This window comes from Urocitellus parryii, chromosome 8 (assembly GCF_045843805.1).
Source record: "Urocitellus parryii isolate mUroPar1 chromosome 8, mUroPar1.hap1, whole genome shotgun sequence".
In the NCBI taxonomy this organism is placed as follows: Eukaryota; Metazoa; Chordata; class Mammalia; order Rodentia; family Sciuridae; genus Urocitellus; species Urocitellus parryii.
The window spans coordinates 59204102-59212146 of NC_135538.1; positions in this window are offsets into that span (position 1 = coordinate 59204102).

Here is an 8045-nt window from a genome sequence, read left to right on the forward strand (position 1 = left end):
AAAAAAAACAGGAGTAATAGAAAAAAGTACTAATGAATCATTGTGCAAAATTTTTAAGGCTCCCTAGGAAGTTTTGTACTCTGATACTTACAAGCTTTGTGGCCAAGAGACCATTAATGTAATTGGTATGCATTCTACAGTGTACAGAATGAAATTCAGATAGATAGATGACAGAGTGACAGACATATAGACAGAAATTAACATTCACATGAACCTCAGTTGACAAAATAAAGGCTAAATGAAGAAAGTGACTGAACAGGGGGAAATGAGAATTTTTGTGCTCCTTGTTTGGAACTGTACTTATTGTGTCCTGATTTTAATGGGGAAATAAACCAAAAAGAAGACAGAATTTTGGGGATTGAGAGTAAGTCAAAATTTTAGAATTTTGGAAATCCTGGATTTTATATGCCAATAAACATGATATGGTAATTGACAGTGAAAAAAAATGGAAAAAAGGAAAGGTGTCTGGCCATATTTTTCACAATTCATGTAGTTAACATTTAGTACAAATTAAATATTATGCTTCATATTAGATACTGAACAAAGACTTTTGATTTGACAATGAAGAAGGCAACTTGCGTACCCTATTCTTTTTCTTCCAGAGACTATTTAGTAATATGAGTCAGGAAAAAACCACTGTCACAAAATAAATAAATAAATGAATGAACAAAAAATTATAAAAACGCTATCAGTAGGTCATTGATAAATAACAATTTAAGTTTGCTAATTAAAAATAATTCATTTTATTTTGTTGCTTACTTTGGCTTATTCCAAACCAGAAAAGAATATACAAGGGGTCATTTAAGAATATGTGGATTGGGGATGTAGCTTGCAGGTAGAATGTTTGCAATGTATGCACAAAGCATCAGTCCTGTCTTCACGATTTCAATCTCCAGTACTACAAAAAATAATAAAATGAAATAAAATGAATAAGTAAGAAGATCCTCCTTTATGTCTTACAGGATAAACCTAGGATTCTAAATCTGTGAAGTGAGGATTAAGTAACCCACCAGGCAGATCAGTCTAAAGGTTACAGATCACTATCATTTAAACCATTTCTAGTTGGAAGCACCTAGTTAACAGTGAGGATCTACCTAAGGAAATTCTTGCTGGGATGCATATGCACATTCACATTCCATTTTCTAATGGGTCACTGTGTCTATTTGAAGTTTCAACAGAGCAGGACTGAATGTTCTAATTACAAATGGGCAACAGACAACTGAATCCCAGTAGAATATGAACATTATATAACAGCAAGAAATATAGAGGTATTGAATGGAGTACATGGGCTACTAATTCAGTCCTGTAAGGGAGAAGCCACAATGTGCCATAGGAGTATGTCTGCAATATATAAAAGATTATTTTCACGTTGAAGCATTATATTACTGAAAAAATAAGTAGCATGAACAATAAAAGTGTGGGGCAAATCAAGGAACTTCAGGTAGTTAGAAAAGGCTACAGCATGGTTTTTCCTTACTTAGATCTTCAGGATTAAATCATTTTAAAGGTATATCTGAAGCATTATAATCTGAGTGAAAGACAAACTCATTAAGGAGCAATTTCAAATGTTAAAATAAAAGAACCAAGCATATTTAACAAACCATAGTATATTATAATTCAGAGTTCTGTTTCCAATTCTGCATCCAGAAAAACTACAATTATAACTTCTGAAAATACTAGGTGATATTTATTTATTTATTTTTATTTCCAGAACACAGGGGTGTTCTGTCTCTGTGATACATCCCCATCCATTGTTATTTTTTTTTAAATGTGAGACAGGGTCTCACTAACTTGTTCAGGCAGTCCTCAAATTCACAATTATTTCTCTTCAACCTACTAAGTGGTTGAAATTACAGGTATGTGCCACCATACCTGGCATAGGAGTTAATTCTTAAGTGGATTTCTATGGCAACTCTTAGAGTAAGCAATGTTTGGCATGTCTTCAAGGAAGTTAGCACTTTATATTAAATTTTGTTTTCCTTAGCAATAATCATAACTACAGATAATTAACTCCAAGCACATTGCCACTTTCTCATAATTATTATACTTCATTATAAGGAAAAATAACTTGTAGAATCATTGAATATCCTAAGTGAAAGGGTCATTTGTCACTCTTTCTGAATGGCATAACTGAAGTCCTAAGATCTTATGAACTCACTTTCAAAAGCCACACAGTGGTAGGGCGAAAGTTTGAATATATTCTCCTACACAAAGTTTATACCAGTTTTGCAGACTCTAAATGGGAAAAGATTATGTAATCATTCTGAATTTTATTTTTCTGTAATTTTCTCTTCATATAGGAAATATTTCAGTATCATGTATAAAGATTCTATGCCTCAAAGTTTCCAGGGACTTCAACAACAGTATCCTCCTAGCATGGTAGCAACACCCTCCTAACTAACTGTTACCTTGTTTCCAGTCTATCTGATCCATCTGACTAGATACATGAGTGCCCAAACCTTTCCAAAATACTACATTTGCTCATTAAGGCCATAATGCTATAATAATAGTATAAAATAAGTTTCAATACTGAATAAAGTGACTGCCTAAACACAGTATCTCAAATAAAAGTTTATTAATTTTATAGTATTGTAGAATTAGATGGGCAGTCTAAGATGGGTAGATAACTTGGTTTCATGAGATTTGTACAGAACCACAATTTAATTCTACCTATTTTGTCATTTTTTTTAGTGTATTATCCTTCTCCATATAATTCAGGTTAGTTCCCCCTCCACATTTTTATTTTGACATCTGAGAACTGAGTAGAAAGTAAGTGAAGAAGTAAGAGATCATTTTTTCACATTAAACAGGTATAATAGCACAGATTCATTCAGAGAAGCAAAGCCAATAGGATAAACTGACCTATGCATATATACAAACACACCCATACGTGCACACATAAATAAAATTTTAAACTTATAATGTAGAATGCTACATGTAATATAAATTATTTGCTATGTGGAATTTACTTATGCAACATAATTTGTTTTTGAAGAATTTGCTTATGAGTCTGGATTTTGATTTAACATGTACAAAATTCACATAGTAGCTAGGAAGGAATGAAAGACCATGGGCAGAGTAGAACTGCATGGGCATGGACTGTCTCCTCTTCCTCTTCTTCCTCCTACTTCATCTTCTCTATCTCTATCATCTCCTCCTCCTTTTCCTTCTCCATCTCTATTTCCATCATCTATCTCTGGATCTGGGAAGCTTCAGCCCTGCTTTTTCGTTCCAACTGAGTAAGAGCCACAAATCATTCAAGATAATCCCCCTTACTTAAAAATCTACTGATTATAAATCCCTTTACAGCAAATCTAGGCAAGATTTCATTAAATAATTGAGAATTGAAACATAAAAACATCAACATAACAAAATCTTATCACAAAGGTTCACAATCATCCCTATGAATTCCATTCACCTTTCTCTAGCAAAAAAGATCAGTAGATTAGAGGGAAGGAAAAGGTGGGATGAAGGAGGAGAGGGAAAGGAGAAGTACTGGGGACTAAATTAGAAGAAATTTTATTTCATTCTTTTATAATTATGTCAAAATAAATGCTGATGTTATGTATAACTAAAAAGAACCAATTAAAATTTTTAAAAATAATAAAAATTCTTAATTGCATAGCCCAGCCCCATATCGTTGCATAGAAGATGGAAAATATTAGTTTTTATCTGGGCAATTCTGTTCCCACATAGAACTGTTTCAGCTGTGCTAGAAGGCAAAAATAAACTTCAGAGAATAATCAGTTGTCCTTCCCTGTTCTAGAAGCTTCATTGATTACAATGTCTCAAATTTGCATTTTAATTTATCAATTGACTTCACTTTGTCTATTTTTTTTCTCCATTTGACCCTTCAATTAGTCATTCAAAATTTCGTATGGCTTCTATATACCTCACTTCTTTTCAATGCAGATTCCTGCTATTCACTCTTACCCCTCTTTCTGTTCACCTGGAGAGAGGGGGCGGGGAGGGAGAAAGGGAGAGGGAAGGGGGGAGAGAGAGAGAGAGAGAGAGAGAGAGAGAGAGAGAGAGAGAGAGAGAGAGAGAGAGATTTTTCCTTTCCAGCAGCACAAATGATTACTCCTTTTGCAAGACATAATAATAACAACAAAAGCTTTTTTCATCAGATATCTTTGGTTCAACTCACCCCACATCCATCTTTCTCTTACTTGGCATTACTTCAATATTAAATATACAGTTGTTTCTCTATCATAAAATTCAAAGTTTGAATTTAGTGTATATCTTGAGAAACTGGGATTTTCTCTCTCCTTTCACTTCTTTTTATCTATATTTTACCCTATTAAGATAGGCAGAATGAAAGAAGATCCACCAGTTTAACAAGGTATTGAATATATAAGTTTTACTAGGGAGACCATCCAATGTTAGCCAGATAAAACTGAATCACGTAGATGCTTTATGGCAAAGCTAATTAAAGATTTAAAGCTTCATCTTAGAACCACAATAAACCCAGTAAATCCGTGGTGATAGTTCCCCAAGATACAAGGACAGAAGGTCAGGATTTGTCAGCATCTCTCTGTGAGAAAAACGGAAGTGCAGGGGAAGGATAAAAGATAATAAAATACAGGGGGAATGATGGTGAAAGAGGGGAGCAAGAAGGGAAATGGGAAAGGGGAGATCAAAGAGATAAGGGACTTATTAGAAGCCTTTCTTGGAGTAGAGATGGCATACTGGTGTGGTGAAGAAAGTTTTTACTGTATGTCCTAACTTCTTCCTTACCAACAATTGCTGTTTTAGTCAGCTTTTTCACTGCTGTGACTAAAAGAACAATTTTAGAAGAAGAAAATTTTATTTGGGGGCTCACAGTTTCAGAGGTCACAATTATAGATAGCTGGCTCCATTCCTCAGGGCTGGGAAGTGAGGGTGAATTTAAGGTGGAAGAGTTTGGTGGAGAGAAGCAGCTCACATGATAATCAGAAAGCAGAGAGTACTCTGCTCAACCAAGAAAATAAAATAGATAACCCCAAAGCACACCACACAGAAACTCACTTCCTCCATCCATACCCTACTTGCTTCAGCTACCATGGAGTTAATCCCTTTCAGGGGATTAATTCTCCATCTTGATTAAGGCTCTCATAACCCAATTATTTCACCTCTAAATCTTCTTGCATTTTTTAACACATGAGCTTTTGGGGACACCTAATATTTGAACTATGACAATTGCTTACTTGAGGATTGTTGTATACAGGTCTCTACCAAACACTTCCAAAATATCAAGGGGATTCTATGAGGATACTTCATTTTTTTCTGATGAACTGTATTCTTCCCAAGAATAGATCTCTTTCATTGCAATACCTGACACTAGTGTAAGCATTATTTTATTAAATGATTATCAAACCAATTGCTCAAGAAATAGATATAGTTGTAAATCAATTCTCCATAATAATCTTTAAGCCAATATTCATCCCTGTGATTACCTGATTAAGGTAAACAAGCACTTCTATGTTCCATTTCTCTGAACACCACGAGGTATACAACACTGAGGCATTTATGACATTGAGTTCATATTTTCTCTTCAAATTACAGGAAGAGGTAAGTCAATAATTATTTTTTTTGACTTTCTGAATCTGCACACAATGAGCACTTTTCTGTATTTGGTTATATACATTGTAAGCTTCCCTTTCTTTGAATAAATGAAGTTAAATTTGTTAAATTTGTTTGTATTAGGCCAAGCCACTATAGTTTGAGAGAAATGAGAAAAGATTATTTAAGTTTCCAAGAATCCAACCCACTTTCTAGACAAACTTGCTGAAGAAGGCTTGCAGTGCAAGAGAAGGAGAGGAGAGACCCTGCCTGAAGATTTGACATATCAATTAGTGTTACTCAGACATTACTAAGGTAATATCTCATGCCATGTTAGTCTATTTCTTTGAGTAAATATGCAAACCTTAGAGAGTAGAAAGCTAAATGTTTAGATTGACAAACTAACTTCCCATCTCTGATATCTACTAGCAAGATAATTATAGAAGGATTTGATCCACCTTACAAATTGACAGAGACAAATTTCCTCAATTCAGTATTCATTTCTTTCTGATTAATTTAAGGTACATTTGTCATGGCATAGGATTTAGTCAAGAACCCTACAAAACTGAGGTTATGTTACTTTTTTACTAGCATGCGTCAATTATTCAATTTAATTGGTAGCACAATGGCCTCATATTTCTATCACGATATGCCCTACGAAGTATCATCATCCAAATTTGCTGTCTGTATCTATTCCTTTTATTATTTTATTTCTCCATCTGTGCCTTCATTTTGTTTTCTACCATCCTTTTCATCTTCTCCTTCCTTGGACATTTTTATGCTTTCCTGGTGAAATCATGGGAATTGCTTAATCCCATAACTGGCTTTTAAGTACACATAAGATATGTACTTATATTTAGCCCAAATGTAGACTATACATTTCTCACTTAGTTGATTTTTGTGTCTTATGAACATTATTTCAAATATCTTATTCTTTTTTTTTTTCTTTAGATTAAGGCAACTACAGAGTAATAAAGCGGCTTCCTCTGTCCCCTTAGCACTCTTTAATGTGCTACTTAAGCACCATGGGCAAACTAGCAGCACTTCAAGAGACCAGTGATGCGGTGGTACTTTGCTAATCAAGCCTCGTCCACTGAGACTGAGGAACAGGGGATGGATAGATTTTAGACATGAACTAAGAATCCAGAGAAGTGTATAACTTAAGGGCCATGAAATTACTTGAAAACTTAATTATGAAAAAGGATGAGATGATTGTAGGGTAGGAGGTCAACTTTGCCTCTGGTTTTTATGCTTAATACTATAGGGGACATCCTTTTATGTAAAATGCAATTCACTAGGCATTTACATAAGTTTTTAATTATATACTTACTAATTAAAAGCCTGTTTTAATCTTGAAGTGATAACTTACCAGTAAATATCTCCATAATAATCACATACCTGATATAATTTAGATATAATATAATTTTAAAGCAAAAGGTAACTGACATAATACTATTTATTAAAACGAGAAATTGAGCCTTTTGTGAAATAATGGAAATGAGTTCCTCTGGCACATTCTATGCACAGATGCTAGGAAGTACTCAATTAGTAATGTTTTAAGATATATCTGTGTCTTACCCACTAATCATGGAATGAAAATATACATTCTTTCCATTTTTTTAATGCTTAATCTTAGAACGTAAATTTGCCCCTACAGAAAACATCAAAAGACAAATTCCCTTAGCAGCATTTTACAATTAATTTTAATATCTATGAACTAAGCACATAAATTCTTCTAGTTGTAGCATATGCAAATGTGTTTCTGCATATCTTTGAAGTAGCTGTTATTAAATTCAGATACCATCTATGCTTGAGGCTGAGCATCAAAATAGTTTTTACAAAATAACAAAAGATGCTGTATGTTATTTTCTGGATGGTTTGTTTTATTTAATAAATTTCCTTAGACAGGAAGTACAAAAATGTTGTAACAAATTCCATAAATTATCTGCATGGAATTTGAGTCTCTGTATGAACAAAGGTTTTAAAATAATTAAAATCAATATCCTCAATATAAGAGAAAAAAATTAATACTGGAAAAAAAATCTATTGCAAATCATAAATTTTGTTCAGGAAATTTGAATTAGAGATGATAAAATTAATTACCCCATGTAATGAAGAGCTTGCAATATTTTCTGCATCTATGTCATATTTTAAATATCCTCCTAAAACACATAAGATGATAAATTTAGCCTATGTGTAGAATGTAGAAAATTGAACAGATTTTCACATCAAAATGTTCATTGGAATGGAATAAAATGGTCATAGAAATAGGTGGAATGCCTTATATGAAATAAGTGAATAAATAAAATATTCATCTAACCAAATTTGGAAGCAACAATTATTAATTTTAAATTGAAAACGTCATAATATATGCAATGTACAGCTGAGATTAGTGTTTAGGATAAAACATATTTTTAAAGGGAAATGATTGATATTACATATAGCTGGAGAATTTCTAGGGATTATGAAATTGAAACCTGTGGCCCTAAATCATGGTACCAGTG